Source organism: Phyllobates terribilis, unplaced genomic scaffold (genome assembly GCF_046119375.1).
Source record: "Phyllobates terribilis strain yellow unplaced genomic scaffold, ASM4611937v1 Scaffold_115__1_contigs__length_5345438, whole genome shotgun sequence".
Taxonomy (NCBI): Eukaryota; Metazoa; Chordata; class Amphibia; order Anura; family Dendrobatidae; genus Phyllobates; species Phyllobates terribilis.
The window spans coordinates 4,805,729-4,821,331 of record NW_027362875.1 but is presented as its reverse complement, the minus strand read 5'-3'; the positions used below and the strand labels follow the sequence as shown (position 1 = coordinate 4,821,331).

The window sequence follows — 15,603 nt, the reverse complement described above, 5'->3', positions numbered from 1 at the left end:
CAAAAAAAAAAAAAGGATAATTTTTCTGGGGAGGGACAATCGACGATACTGTTCTACCACTACTTCCATATGTAAAAGGAAGCTGAGAGGACCCTATAAGCCTCCATATTGATTTAAAGTGATTTCTTATTAGTAGCAATTAAACAACTTGCATTAATACACATCATCTATAGTGACGTCATGAGCCGCCAAGCAACATCATTTAATGGCTCCAGTGCTACAAGACATGACTATGGATGACAAGTCATTGTAGGGTACCGATTACACGCAGTGGGGTCTATCAACAGCATGGGACAAAGATATTCTAGAAGTACCTAATATGGTCTGCTTTCTTTAAGGGGTTGCCCACTACCTTGATATTGATCACTTACCCATTGGATAGGTCATTAATATGGAATCAGTGGGGGCCATCTTCACAAGTGAATAGGAGCATGCGGCTCCCTCTCTGGGGGGCTGTCAGAACCCCATCGATTTGATATTGATACCCAATGCTGATGTTATCAATATCAAAGTAGAGGACAATCCCTTTAATTCCCATTAGGTTCACAATTAATAACCCCAACAAATGCAACGTAATCTCTCAACTAAGACAATAGCACCCCGTGTCACTTACATATTGATGCTGATGGTGAAGTTCTTAAAGGTGATTGGCAGTCTGTACTCCACATCTTTCTGAATTTCAGTAATACTGGAAAGATAAAAAAAGAAAACATTAATGATGACAATTCTACAAACTGCTGTGTCCCAAAAGAAAACACAACAGGTGGATGTGTGTAAACCTAACCGATGCTCCAGTATTGTGGGTGCTGGAGCGTGCAGTCTCACAAGACACGATTTGTCTACCGTCTTGAATTGGAGGTGCCCCAGCCCCCAATAATGATCTAGGTCTGATTCGGCAGAACAGCATGAGGTCCGGCAAATCTGACCGCTTTATGGATACAACATGCTCCATATTACGACGACAAGAAAAAAGCCAAATAAAGAAGTGTGAGAACAGGACGGCGATGGGTGTACGGAGGATGGCAGAGAGATGACTGCAGAACGCAGCATAAAGCACTCAGACATTAATCATCCCTGACAAAACATAATACAAGTCCTGCTTCATGCTGGGTACGCTTCTCAGGTAACCCTGTACTGAAGGACTTGTACTGTTCATAGACCTAACATACAACACATTACATACAAGTTATCCCGCAGCAAGAGACACATGACATAAAATAATAACCATCCTAGACATCAAGTTCCCCTTTGAGAGGTCACAAGGTAATATCCGATGGCTCTAAAATGGAATCTGCCACCAGGTTTTGCTATCCCTTCTGCATGATGTAAGGGCAGAAACCTGATTCCAGAAATGTGTCCCTTATTTCGCTGCAGTTTTGATACATTTTAGTTTTATCTACTGCAGATCTAGCAGTGCTCTGAATGCTGAGCTCCGTATAACCGGCTGCACCACTGATTGGCAGCTTTCTGTGTACACTGCGCATAGGCAGAAGGCTGCTATACAGACCTTGTGAAAAATGAGAAAAGAGAAAGGGAGAAAAAGCGCGCCATGTACCACCTGAGGAAGATATTCACTATCGAAACGCTTTGTGGAAAGGGCTCATTAAATTTATTTTTTAGTCCTAAAATTTTTTTCACTTCTAGTGTTCATTCTTTTAGCGCCCTATAGACCGCTTTTTTATTTAATTTGGACCACTCCTGAAAAATGAGGGATACCTGGTTGCAGGTTTACTAGTCTTCTAGTCACAACCTCCTACTGATAAAACAAAGATTTTATCAAAACACCAGCAAGCAGCCCAGAAAGTGACACATCGCTGGAATCAGGGTCTCTGTCTCTACATCATGCTGCTCTGGGAATATATGGCAAAAACCTAGTGACAGATTTCCGTTAAGCTCTCATCTCTAGTGATCAGGACCCTAGAATTTTCTTCTGAGGTGGGTTTCCCTTTAGCTCTGCACCTACCTAGCGTCACTGCATGGCTGCGGAAATAAAAAAATAAAAAAATTAAAAAAAAAATCTTTCTGAATTCTGAAGAGAAGGAGCAGTTGTGGAGTGTCTGTATAATAGATGTAGAGAAGTGGGATGACGGCGGCCTGTGCTGAGCATTGCCCGGCTGATCGGGTGATGACTGATGGGTCACATGAATGAGTTATTACAGCAGAAACCGCACCCGTCCTGATAACTATTCCTGCAAGGAACCGGCCGTCCCTAACCCTGCAGCTACATAATAGAGATGCAAAGAAACAAGGAGAAAGAAAGGAGGCAATGACCGGGATCACCAAGGAATAGCAAATATATAGAATTTTATTAAAGACTAAACATACAAGACATGTTAAAAAAACAACTAAAAAGCAACAATTGTGCCAATGAATAACAAAACCATTGCAAGGTACTGATATGGTTAATCCTCACATATATATGCCCAACTAGTCACAGAAAATCTCAATATAAGACTACAGACGGCCCACCACAATATAATAAAGAGCAAGGTAGCAGCAAAGTATCTATTCACAAAGGCATTAATATCCAAATAAGCCTATAAAAATAGTGCCCATTATATAACCCCACAATGAAACCTGCTGCTGACACAATCGCCCCAAATGTGAAACAATACAATTGGATTGCTAAAAGAGCAAGCTAACGCTGTTAGGTCGGGCAGTAGAAAAAAATGATGTAAATACACCTGAACCATCAGGCAACCTACAGAAATGTGCATGGAGGATGTTGCTTTTACATAAGAGTTATTTATACAGAAAAGCTATATGTCCTATACAGGAAAAGTGTGGGATGAGGAGCTTACAAGACCACTAAAGTAAGACATTCACAAGCTCCTTCTGTATACTCCCTGGTGCCGGGGGTCCGACCCCACTGATCTTACACTGAGAATGGATGGAACTCCTGTAATGTCACCCTTCTTTTCTACAATGTAATCAAGGCATATTTATATGTCTGAACAAGACTTGTATCGACCCATAAAAGAAAAGAGCCCCAGCTCCACCATACTGAATCCCTGCACAGCGACGCTATCAGCCGTGCAGGGACACAACGCAGCTGCCGTCACTTATATAATGGCCGAATGTGCAGGGGAAAGCCACAACGGAGCTCATTGTTCTGAAGGCTGCAGCGTATCCGAGCTATATGTGATACTACTCTGACATAGGGAAAGGGACAAAAACCCTTCAAATAGCAGGGAGTGACGTCTGATTAATATTTAGATTTATATTGAACATAAAACCACAATCTTAGGACCATTACATACATTACCAGACTACTTTATAGATGATCAATTGCCAGCACAAGTTATATTACGCCCAAAATATCTCTGCAGCACCACCAAATTGCTGTATGAAAAATATGAGGAGTTATAGAAGTGTATTATCTGTACAGGTCCATATATCAGCCACTATTATGGGAAATATGTCATAAAATACACTATTATACATTATTAATGTTCTGTCCCGTTAAAATTCTGTCACCATGGTAACGACAGTCATACTCAGCCAATAGGATTGCTCGGTTTGAATTTGAAAAAAAAAAAAAACCTCCCTTGTGGTCAGTTTGTTCCATCTGATCTGAGTGTGAAGACAGACACCTGCGATCAGCGAGAGATTATAGGTATAAGACGTGATATAATATAATGGACGGAGCCACATCCCATCACACGCACTCAGCGACCACAACTGACAGGAATCAGCCCATTTACCAGAGGAGAAGTCATTATTCCCCAACACATGATACGCTGAGACACCAGTGGGGGGCGCCACACTCATCACAGCTCCCATCTGGAAGGATCCAGCCATCACTTCTAATGGGGGTCACTGCCCTTTTTTGGTGATTGCTGGAGTTTCCCGCGGTCAGACCCCACTGATCTATCAGTCGTCACCGAGCCCAGGGATAAGGGGATGACTTGTTCCATCTGATAATTCCCCTTTAATGAAGCTCAGATACAGAACAGTAAATATCCTACACATTTCCCAATTTGCCCTTTCCCCAGCAGAGCCCCCGAATTATTTATAGCCAATGTTTCTAAGACCAAAGAAATATCAGCCAATCCCCAAACCCTCTGCTGACGCCTCCTGAGGTTTTATAGATTGTGGAGACATTTCTACAAGAGAAGATATCAGCGGACACCATGGGGATGGAGTATTCTGCCAGCGTTGGAGCAGGTAGTGTCCATCACTCACTCACCGTTCTCTATACTCTTCTTACATGGCTTTCTGGGGCTTTCATTAAACAGACTCATCTGTGGGGACATTTTCTTTCCTTTAATGCATATACTTGGTGGTAAATATTTTTCTGAGTTTTATTGAAAATTGTGCACAGTTTGCCTCCTGTACCCTCTGTGCTGTACTGTCTATTGCTGGCTGCAGAACTAGTTAACTGAGAATCCATCAGTGAGCTCCTTCTGACAGTCTTAACATACATACGTCCTCTTTGTACGGTGAGGATTGCTCCTAATATCTGGTTGTGTTTTCTGCAGATTACATCAGTCCTGAGGAACAGCTGAGGAGACTGGCATATTGTGTGAAGTTTCTCCCTTCTCCCCTCTACAAGAAGGAGGTCAGTGAGACGACTCAGGGCAACGCTACGGCCTCTTCTATAAGGTAGCTGTGTATTCGGATCTTCCTTGTAGCCTCCTAACTTCATCTCTTCTCTTCCAGCGCCTTATGCCGACCAACCCCATTGCCCAAAGAAGATGCATCGAAGAGTATAAAGCCAGGGAGAAAAGGAAGAGGGAAGAAAGGCGCAAGGAACTAAAAGAACGGCGCAAGTACCTGGATGAAGAGGAAGACGAGGAAGAAGAGAAGGAAGAAGAGGAGAAAGCAGCAAAGAAGATAAAGCTGGACATCATGGATTTAAGACAGAAGACACTAAAAGAACTGTGCGCCTACCTGGATGAAGAGGAAGAAGAGGAAGAAGAGAAAGAAGAGAAAGCAAAGAAGATGAAACTCCACATCAAGATCCCTAGGGGGGAAGTGACGGCCAAAGGCCAGAAAAGAAGACTACCGATCCCAACAACAAGAAGGAAGAAGGAGAACCAGACCAACTTCCGCCAGTACATCAACCGGTATTTGAGAGGAAAGAGGAACATCATGTGGACCATCCTGCTGGAACCTCTCTGCCGATAACATCACATACGGCAATACCGGCTGGTAAGTATAAGACCACCAAATAACAGCAGGATAGTGTAATATAGTGGTAGTGTATCAGTATTAGTGTAATAAGAGTAATAATACTAGTGATAATAGTAAGAAATAAATAAAATAGTAATAAAATAACAGTAGTAATAGTAGTAGGTAGAATAGCAGTGTGATCCAGGGTCCTAGGACTGATCGCCTTTTCTCGGGGTCAAGAAGGAATTTTTCCCCAGTGACACAAATTGGCTGAAGGTGTCCTGGGTTTTTTGCCTTCTTCTGGATCAACACTCTAGGTATAGGGTAGTATTAGTAGTGATAGGAAAGTAGAATAATACTGTAATAAGATAGCAGGATGTTAATAATAGTAAGAATATAAAAATAATTATAGTGTTGTTTTGATTATTTTAGTAGTTATAGAAAAGTTAGAATAGCAAAGTAATAAGATAGCAGGACATAAATAATATATAATCTATAAAAAGTACAAAAACCTAAATTAAAATGCTAATAACTACAGTAGCAGTACAATTAGTTGTGTAATATTAATAAGAATTATTAATAACTAGTAATAACATTATTAGATTTGATCCAGGGTCCTAGGACTGATCGCCTTTTCTCGGGGTCAAGAAGGAATTTTTCCCCTGTGACACAAATTGGCTGAAGGTGTCCTGGGGTTTTTGCCTTCTTCTGGATCAACACTAAGTATAGGGATTTTAGTAATACCATTATCATAAACACAAGAGTAATAAAAAATTATAAAGCTAATTAAAAAAATGAATTATAACAGGTACAATTGATTGCATTAGTACAGTAATAATAAACATTAAAAATGGTGGTCCCAGTTAGTAAGTTAGTGTAGTGTTAGTGTAGGAACCCATCTGAAGAGGTCGCCTTGACGTTGGCAGATGGGCTCGCACAATTTGCTCAAAGTGTGCGCTAAGAACCTCATATTTCTATGTACAGGAGATCTAGCAGTAATACCATTCAGGAGATAGGTATTTGTGTACACACATTTTGTTATATACTTTTGCGCCGCACACAGGGCAGGTATACAGGTACAGGACGCTCATATGTAGTGAGAGTGTTGCAGTAATATTATAACTGGGCCTTAAGGGTAAAATGTTGATAACTACAGGTCCTGGAAACACATCAGAAACTAGAACCTGTAAGTAACTGGTTCCCAGCTAGTGATTAATATGTAAAGGGCAGTCTGGTACCAGGACCCACGTTATAGGACACATTATCATCAGGCAGGTGCAGTCAGGGCTCTTACAAGATCTGCGGCAGTCGTGTGGCGGTATAACACAGTCCCGCTCCTGCCTCAGGTGCCAGCAGTGGAGCCAACCCTGATCCTGGCAGCTTAACCCCTTATATGACACAGTCAGTGGCTTTCACAGCATTTAGGCACTTAAGACCGGAGAGGGAGGCGCGATCATGGTGCCGATGAGTTTCTATGGCAGCCGAGATCTAACAATGGACCCTATGACAGCCATCTTACTGCTCTTATTAGACCCCGGCTGAGGAGAGGTCTATGAGGACACCGGTCAGAGTTATGTCGCCTGCTCTGCAGCTATTAGAAATATCTAGGGCTGATTAGTTTGCTATCTGTAAATCGGATCTAGCCCTGCCCCCCCCCCCCAGCAGCACTGGGCTACCACTGGTGTGATCAGGGCTATTGGGCTCCTAGATTGGGCAGAGGACCTCAGTCTTCAGCAGGAGCTGGCTGAGGAGAGCGGAGCGACTTGCATGAGGCTGCTGCACAAGAAGCAGCTCACAAGGTGGAGATTTATCCGTAGACGCGGTACCCGGGCTGTGATCTGCTTTGCAGGCTGCATAGTCGCTGCCTCCTAGGACCCGAACTTCACCCCTAACAGGCACAGCAGAGCTCGGATATCTGCAAGTGCCGGAGAGTGGCTGATTAGTGACTGCTGTGTCTCCTGCACTCAGATAAGAGCGGTACAGAGCGGGGGCTCAGTAATGGTGAATACGGGAAGTGTCCACCCCTCACATGCCCTATATGTGGCCCCCAGAGGTAAAGTCTTCCCTGTACCCAGCGCCTCCTCCCGCCTTCACTGCTGGCGTGCGCCATTGCTTAGACAGGATGTCTGAAGATAACAAGTTACATACATAGTAACATAGTTTTTAAGGTTGAAGGAAGACTAAGTCCATCTAGTTCAACCCATAGCCTAACATGTTGATCCAGAGGAAGGCAAAAAAACCCTGTGGCAAACACTAAGCTCCACATTGGGGAAAAAAATTCCTTCCCGACTCCATACGACAATCAGACTAGTTCCCTGGATCAACGCCCTATCAAGGAATCTAGTATATATAACCTGTAATATTATACTTTTCAAGAAAGGCATCCATGCCCTTCTTAAATTTTATTAGTGAATCACTCATTACAACATCATGCGGCAGAGAGTTCCATAGTCTCACTGCTCTTACAGTAAGGAATCCGCGTCTGTGATTATGATTAAACCTTCTTTCCTCCAGACGTAGAAGATGCCCCCTTGTCCCCGTCTCTGGCCTCAGAGTAAAAAGATCAGTAGACAGGTCTTTGTACTGTCCCCTCATATACTTGTACATAGTAATAAGATCACCCCTAAGCCTTCGTTTTTCCACAGTAAATAACCCCAAGTGTAATAACCTGTCTTGGTATTGCAGACCCCCCAGTCCTCTAATAACCTTGGTCCCTCTTCTCTGCACCCTCTCTAGTTCAGCGATGTCTTTCTTATACACCGGAGACCAGAACTGAACACAGTATTCTAAGTGTGGTCGCACTAATGACTTGTATAGAGGGTCATGAGGTTATTCTTCTTCAGATACTCTATTATAGCATCTCTTAGGAAACCCTCCAGGATTTTACCCACAGTAGAGGTTAAGCTTACCGGCCTATAATTTCCAAGTTCGGTTTTTGTCCCCTTTTTGAATATTGGCACCACATTTGCTATACGCCAGTCTTGTGGTACAGACTCTGTTATTATGGAATCTTTAAAGATTAAAAATAATGGTCTATCTATGACGTTACTTAATTCCTGCAGTACTCGCGGGTGTATCCCATCCGGGCCTGGGGATTTGTCAACTTTAGTTATCACTTATCCACAGGCTCAGTGATCACTTACTGATCGTGGGGTCTGACCACTGCGAACCATCGTCTGATCGGGAAGGAACGGAAAGTCAGGGAACAACTGCAGCTCCATTCATTCTCTATGGGGCTCTGGAAAAAGCCGAGCTCAGCGCTTGGATGCCACATAGGGAATGAATGGAGCAGATCCTGGAGTAATAACATGCCCTCCTCAGCTTTCTGTCTGTGTAAGTGGCTCAGCCCTCGTCTCCCCTTCTGTTCCCGACTTCTGTTTTGTTCCCTGTGGACTTTCTCTCAGTCCTCTGCAGCCATTATGTGTGTAGACAACTTCAAAAATAAAAAGTAGCAGAACATCAGTCATCTAATAATCCACGATATTCAGGGGGGAAAACAAAACGGTGATGTTCTTACACAGTCGCCTCCTCCTGAGCTGATGAAGATGTCGGTGGCAGCACATTGCGGTTTGTGTTCTCTGCCTGAATATCGCGGATTATGTGACGTCCCGCAGCTTCTCATCATCCATGTTGGGCTGTTGGACGACGTGTGGACGCTCGGCTTGTTGGATTCTTGTGTTACTACCAGCACTGACTTTATATTGTGACTCCTGTGCCGATTCCCATTTCTAATTGCAGCGTGTTATACCAGCACGTGACGGCTGCCACAATCACGTGACGGCTGCCACAATCACATGACGGCTGTCACAATCACGTGACGGCTGCTACAATCACGTGACGACTGTAGCGTCGGCGTCCCTGCCTCCTGCTAGGCAGGGACGCCGTTCCCCTCACCTCTCCGCTCCGTGCCCGGCGTCTTCCTCCCGCTCTGCTGGCAGCGCACGCTGCTTCCTGGTCAACGTGCTTAGGGCGCGCGCGCGCTCCCTCTCTCTTAAAGGGGTCGCGCGCGCAGTCCTAAGGAGTCCCCGGCCAATGGCCGGAGGACTTCACCATATATAAGGCACCTCCTCCAAAATGGAGGTGCCCGAGCTCTGTTGTTGCAAAGCCTTTCAACTCTGCTTCAGCCCTCAGGTTCCGTTGCCTGATACCTGCCTGATATCTGCCTGATTTCTGTCTACCTGCTTGCAATCCTGTGGTCCGACAGTCTGCCTACCAGCACCTGCCAGTCTGTCTATGGATCAGTCCGCCTGCGGACCAGGAACTACCTGCCAGATACCTGCCTGCCTGTCCAGAGACTCTTACCCGCTCACCTGGGAGCGCTCACCTGCTACCCGCCTGCTAGCCTACCTGGAGGCTTAGCCGTCACTTGCTGTTACCACCTGCCTGTCCAGAGACTCTCACCCGCTCACCTGGGAGCGCTCTCCTGCTACCTGCCTGCTAGCCTACCTGGAGGCTTAGCAGTCACTTGCTGTGACCACCTGCCTGTCCAGAGACTCTTACTCGCTCACCTGGGAGCGCTCACCTGCTACCTGCCTGCTAGCCTACCTGGAGGCTTATCCGTCACTTGCTGTGACCACCTGCCTGTCCACAGACTCTTACTCGCTCACCTGGGAGCGCTCACCTGCTACCTGCCTGCTAGCCTACCTGGAGGCTCAGCCGTCACTTGCCGTGACCCCCTGCCTGCCCAGAGACTCTTACCCTGTTGTCACTCGCCGTGACCACCCGCCTGTCAAGAGACTGTCCCCGTCACTTGCCGTGACCACCCGCCTGTCAAGAGACTGTCCCCGTCACTTGCTGTGACCGCCCTGCCCTTCTACCCTGAGACTGTCCTTGTCACTTGCAGTGTCTACCTACCCGCCTTCCCTGGGAGCCACCCGCTTCCTTACAAGGACTGCCCTTTGTATAGTAGCTCAGAGGTTCCACCTCCCAGACCCGTTACAGTTTGCTCGGGCCATGGAACCCGGTGTCACCCAAGCTCCCTCGCTCTCGGACCTATGTCATGAACTTTCCCGTCAGAGGTCCCAACAGGAGTCCATCCTGAGTCACCTGCGTAGTGTTAACTCTCGCCTGGACACACTGACTGTCTCATCGGGAGCTGCTTCCACTCGCACACTTACTACCCCGGCACCGCCGCTGCCCATCAATACCATAGCATCCCTTCCCGGTCCCCGTCTCTCCGCCCCGCCTTGTTTTGGCGGAGATCCCGGTCAGGCACGGGGCTTCACTAACCAGTGCTCTCTGCACTTCGAACTTTTGGCACACCAGTTTTCCACCGACCGAGCCAAAGTAGCCTTCATCATGTCCCATCTCACGGGGGAGGCGCTGGCTTGGCTAAATCCTCTATGGGAGAGAGGAGATTCCCTGGTGTCCAACCTGCCAGCCTTTCTCACGGCTTTCCGGAAAGTCTTCGACGAACCAGGACGGAAGTCCTCATCCGCCTCATCTCTGCTACGCCTCCGTCAAGGAAGTCTCACCGTGGGCCAATATGCCATACGGTTCCGTACCCTTGCTTCGGAGCTTGCCTGGGATAACGACGCCCTGGTGTCCGTCTTCTGGGAGGGTCTGTCCGGCCGTATTAAAGATGAACTTGCCGGTTGGGACATTCCTACCACTCTCGACGACTTAATAACACTCGCCACCCGGATTGACATCCGGTTCCAGGAGCGCACCAAAGAGGTCACCCGTGAGAGGAGGTTTCCATGCCTTGCCCCTACCTTCCAGAAACCCGTCACTTCCTCCGTTCCTCCGTTACTCCTCAGGCGCACTCACCCGAGCCTATGCAGGTCGACCAGGCCAAGATGGTCAAAACCCGTCAAGAATTACGCCGTGCCGAGGGGAGCTGCTTCTACTGTGGCAGTAAGGAGCACCGGATCCGTTCCTGCCCGGAGAGGTCGGGAAACGCCTGTGTCTAGGATCGCTCAGAGAGGTCGTCCTAGACAAGAGTAAACCCTCTCCATCTCTGATGCTGTCGGTCTCTATCATCTGCGGGGAGAACAGTTTCTGTGAACTAGCTCAACTTGACTCTGGAGCTGCCGGAAATCTCATTTCTCTATCCCTGGTAGAGAAATACCACATTCCCACCAAACCCCTGGCTGTACCCTTATCTGTCGCCTCCGTGGATGGGGGTCTCTTACCGCATCCCATTCAACTCATCACCGAATCCATAACTCTGCAGGTGGGAATGCTGCACTCTGAGAGCATCTTCTTCCATGTTCTGCCTGGACTCTCTCACGCCCTCTTGCAAGGCCTACCTTGGCTCCAGAAACATGCACCCGTGCTTGATTGGCAGACCGGAGAAGTCCTTCGCTGGGGAGAGGACTGCCATAAGACTTGTTTAGTTCCCGTTCTTCCTGCCCGTCCTTCTCCTACCCCAGCCAATCTACCCGGCCTACAGGTTCCCTATTGGTCTTATGCGGATGTCTTTAATAAAAGAGAAGCAGAGACATTACCCCCCTCATAGACCATACGATTGCCCAATCGACCTGATACCCGGCGCTACTCCTCCCCGTGGGCGTTTTTACCCTTTGTCCGCTGCTGAGACCCGGTCCATGTCTGAATATATTGAGGAGAATCTGGCCCGGGGATTTATCCGGAAATCTACCTCCCCGGCGGGAGCAGGCTTCTTCTTCGTCAAAAAGAAAGACGGCTCACTCCGTCTATAGACAATGGGCCATAAAGGTTTCTGAACCATTCCACTACTAGCCTCTCTAGGACTTATACGCCAGCCAGAAAAACAGACCAAAAACATCAATCCCGGGACACATCCACAACACAATCATTGGATCCATACTTTCATTCTTAAATTCTCCAAAGGATAGAAGGCAGGACTGTCAATTTATCTGAGGGAGATTCTACTGGTTCAAAGGGACCTGAGCCAGACAACAATCTGTTGAATTACCTGGGAGCCGACCGCTCGGGGGTGAGGGAGTATCTTTTATGCAGTGATATAATTAGGTATAATATAACAGTTATTCTTACCTCAGCGCTGTATATATCACCAACAGAGAGCTTCACTCGTCCCACGTCTCGGACCGGTCGAGCACCCTTGGGTAGATTAACTCAAGGTCCCTGTTCGAGGCGCCAGCTGTGGTCACTGCATTCTGAGTCTTCTATCCTTTGGATTACGATATCGGAGAGTGAGACACAGGACAGGATGTGTGTCAAACAAGCTCTAAACTTTATTACAAAGCATAGGTTTTATATCCACCCTGAAGGCAGGAAACGGATTTACCATATATGGTTTGATTATAGAATTTTAGCACACAAAGACTAACTTCTATTCTCGTGCTTGTGTTGAAACATTCAATCGGACACATTGAATTAGACACATTAAATCAGATACATTCTGATGACTGGCAAGGACGCATTATTGATTCAAGAAGGAACATTCATAGCTGCTGTTTTTCTTTTGACCTAAAGTAACTTTCAGACTTATATAGCATAGATGGGGCTTTTGACTTGAGGCGTCTCATCTTCTACTATAACAACTGCCTGTCAGTGTAATATTAACGACCCCATACACATGAGATAAGTGTTTGCTGAATGGTCATTTGGCAGACGGCTATCTCTCATAACTCCCCTATACACACAAATGTTCAAATTTCCTATGGTCTGTATAATAGAGTCGGCTGCAGACTCCTCTACAGGAAGAGCAAACGGATTAGTCTCTGAAATTCAGGATGCCAAATCCTTCTCTGCCCTGACATCATAGGTCGGAAGGCCCCCAAATAAATGATATAGTCGACCAACCCCCCCGAAATCAGTGCTTTCATGCAACTTTAGTCTAATGTGAATAGGGGGCGATAAAAGGTAACTTATTGGAAACTGTCTCTGGTCCGGCATAGTAGACTTTCATACATTGCAGGCCCAGACACCATTATTAGGCATTTAAGTATCATAGTAACTAAGTAGCCCCATACAATCGAGTACTTGGGGGAGGAGAGGCATTTAGTTGAATTCTGTCAAACCTTATTAGATGCCATGTTTGCATTTGACAGCAGCAAGTGGTTAAACTACCAGGGTTTTTGTTGCTGCCGCACCTGTGCCATCCCTGCAGTGAAAATCTATGTTCTGGTGCCCAAAAGAGTTCATTTTTTTTACAACAAATGTTTAACGTGTTAAAAAATAACAAAATGTGTTCTTTGGTTTTTGCATGTTCTTTTCTTTTTACAAGAATTGTTGATGCCAATAATATCTACTTTTTTCTGGTGTTTCTCTTGTAATATAGGAAAGCCTAAGGCCAGAAATAAACCCCATAAAACACTGTACATGGAGACTTTGGTATCAAATCATTTCTGCCCTCGGTGTTTGTGCAAACAAATAAGCTTTATAAATGCCTCAAACTTCTGTGTGTGAATCAGACATCAGATCTAAAGTGATAGAAGATTTCAGTCCGGTGAAGACGGGAAACATTCATATAGACGACCGGTGGTGATGTAGTCAGTGACGGACTCTGGCTAACTATGTTTCTAGAGCCGTAGTAGACGATGAAGATGTCGTCCTCATCATGAAGTAATTACTTCTCATGTCGTGTAATGAATATCTCCTGCAGTATTGCTAATCCAGTGTCCATAAAAGAGACGAGATGTAAAGAAGAAAACTAAATACTGTAAAATAATAAATCTCCTCATATGTTTCCCCTCATTGTCTCCAGTAATTGTATTATTACACAGGATTTTTATGATGTTACATTGGCTCATCATCTTCTCATTCAGGTCTCTACCATATCAGATCCTCTCAGTGAAGATCTTCTATATAAGAGAATTTTCCTTATTTACCCATCAAATATGGATATGGACAGAGACAAGATGGCGGAGAGGACATTACACCTCACCCTAGAGATCCTCTTCCGGCTTACTGGAGAGGTGAGAGATTCTGATGACGTCACATTGCATCATTCTTATATATGGGAATAACAGATGGACAGAACTGGAGAGGTGAGGACTCTGGAAATGTCTGGAGGGAGATTTATCAATGTGTCTCTCCATAACCAGGATTACACAGTAGTGAAGAAGACCTCTAGTGGGCGCTGTCAGGACCCTGTGTCTGAGGAAAGGGAGAGACCTCTGAGCCCAATCACGGGGCCTCCATCTCACCCCCTGATACATGAGGACATCAATGACCAGAAGATCCTAGAACTTACCTGCAAGATGATTGAGCTGCTGACTGGAGAGGTGACACTGCTGGGACATTATACAGTAACGCTATGAAAGGATCGGGGGATGACGGTATCATTGTATGTGTCCGGTTCCTATAAGGTGTCAGGATGTCGCTGTCTATTTCTCCATGGAAGAGTGGGAGTATTTAGAAGGACACAAAGATCTGTACAAGGACGTCATGGAGGTTCCCCAGCCCCTGACATCACCAGGTAATAGACAGGACTAAATACACACGGCCTATAATTATCTGTATGTAAAGAATGAATTCAGTCCCTGTATGTGTTTCCTCCAGATCTATCCAGTAAGAGGACAACACCAGAGAGATGTCCCCATCCTCTTCTTCCACAGGACTGTAAACAAGAAGATCCCAATGTTCCTCAGGATCATCAGGTAGATGGAGATAAGGTGTCATGAGATCTCCCCTATGATGTGTAGATGGCTGTGAAGGTCTTGTGCTCAGTCTTGTTTTATCCACCAGTATTTTATGTTTTATACTTGTGTAATGAGAACGGTGGAGATGGCAGGATTAGAGCTGATCATAGATGGGACTTCTCCATCTGTCTGTGATTCTTACAATATTTGTTTCAGGGTGAAGATCTGACCCATATTAATACTACAGAGACATATGTGAGGGGTGATGAGCGGTGTAAAGAGGAGATTCCTACATATAACCGACCAGGTGAGTAGTGACCACTAAATGCAGAGAAGTCACAGATTCTTCCCAGTCACCGGCTGTGGCTGCTTTATCGGTCGTGTAGACTCATAGAAGAACAAAGCGATCAAGATCACCCAAAAGAATGTTTCTCAATATAAAAAACAAATTTTATTGTATAAATATAAAATGCAAAATGCAATACACATGCTTGACAGAAATTGTGTAAATACATACACTATAAAAAATCCATCGTAATGTAGGACCGACGCGGTCCGTTCTGTGAGAATCACAACAGCTCAGTGGCCATGTGCACTATCATTAAGTGACCCACTTAGCCATACTAGAGTCCAAGTAAATATACGAGCATAGAAGTTAAAGTTGTCCATGAAAATAATACTGGTCTATGGTAAACAGTTCATTCACCAAATAGTTAGGCATCAAACTATCCACAAGAGATAGATGTATGGACAATTAATTCATACCTGGACACAGGACCTTATGGTGTGAGAGCTCACAGAAGGGCCACACGTCCACTCCAACGTGCGTTTCGGCGCTGCCTTCTTCAGGGAGTGTAAACCATCTCAGGAGGTGTGTCTCTTTAAATGATAGCCCAGCCAATGGGTGACGATGGGAGGACCATGGGTGACGCATGTAGCGTCGCGGTTGCCGGGTCGA

At 45.7% G+C, this 15,603-nt stretch overlaps 1 pseudogene; it reads right to left on the bottom strand.

Annotated features, from left to right (window-relative positions):
• Positions 1–15,267, bottom strand: part of LOC141201409 (vacuolar protein sorting-associated protein 37A-like) — a 36,553-nt pseudogene extending 21,286 nt beyond the window's left edge.
• Positions 15,268–15,603: the final 336 nt, after the last annotated feature.